The 966-nt window shown below is 39.3% G+C and overlaps 1 protein-coding gene across 1 annotated transcript in view; it reads left to right on the forward strand.

Annotated features, from left to right (window-relative positions):
- The first annotated feature begins 857 nt into the window (after positions 1-857).
- Positions 858-966, forward strand: part of LOC139750250 (glutamate receptor ionotropic, kainate 5-like) — a 27,693-nt gene continuing 27,584 nt past the window's right edge. Inside the window, exon 1 of the mRNA XM_071664768.1 lies at positions 858-966. This exon is cut by the window's right edge and continues 577 nt beyond it. The gene's annotated coding sequence lies outside the window, so the exon portion shown is untranslated.

The raw sequence follows: 966 nt of genomic DNA on the forward strand, positions 1-966 counted from the left end.
ATAACGCACACGACTCGCTACATATCTTGCCCCAACCTTTTTTTGTGCGTATATTAGATTTCAATTAAAACTTTACTTTTTCGAGGCGTCCCATTTTTATTTATTCTTTTTTTTATCGCTGTTCTCCTGGACCGATTCTGTGGAATAAAGGGGGGATGACAAACGGATTACGTTGGTTTGAAACAAGACCCTCAATTAGTGATATTTTCCTTAGCACGTTAAGATAACTGTAGATATGACTGTCCGTCCCAGAACTTACCAACAGTCCAGTCGCTCTTTGCTGAGATCTGCTCACCGTCTTTGTTGACACGGCGATTATTATCAAGGTTCTGGCAGTCGGTGACCCAGCTCTCGCCAACCTTCGTGCCGATAACATCGCTTTTTATCAAACTGGTGAGATTTACTGTCCGAATGGTGATAAGACTTTAATACAAGGTTTGTTGCTCATTATGGCATTAGGCTTGTCGACTTCTCAGAATAATTAAGATCGACAACGTCAGACTGTAAATACCAATCAAAACACTTGGAACCCCTTCCTCAAGTAATCATTCTAAGACCGCACACGTTCTCACTGCTCATAAAGTCCTTGCAAAAGATGATTGGTTAGTTCGTTGGTTGGTTATATGTTAGTCCGATCAGTTACAAGGGTCATTAAGACCGTTAATTGACCAAGCGACAACCGCTAACCGAAAAGTCTTTAAAACCTTCACAAAATGTATATGACCCATTGATCATTATAAAGGCGTTGCGTATATTCATCATACCAAACTACTGGGTCTTAGCTTGGCGATTCAACGGTTTAAAGGACTATGGTTATTTTCTTACCCCTTGTGGCCAGCAAAGTGCGATATAATTACTATTAATAAAAAAAGATTCTACGTAGGTTGATAAAAAGTGTACAGCACTATATCTATTCTCTCATTACTCCTGTCTAACCAAATCTAACATGGTGATTTCATCAATGAT

The sequence above is a fragment of the Panulirus ornatus genome, chromosome 9 (genome assembly GCF_036320965.1).
Source record: "Panulirus ornatus isolate Po-2019 chromosome 9, ASM3632096v1, whole genome shotgun sequence".
NCBI classification, from domain to species: domain Eukaryota; kingdom Metazoa; phylum Arthropoda; class Malacostraca; order Decapoda; family Palinuridae; genus Panulirus; species Panulirus ornatus.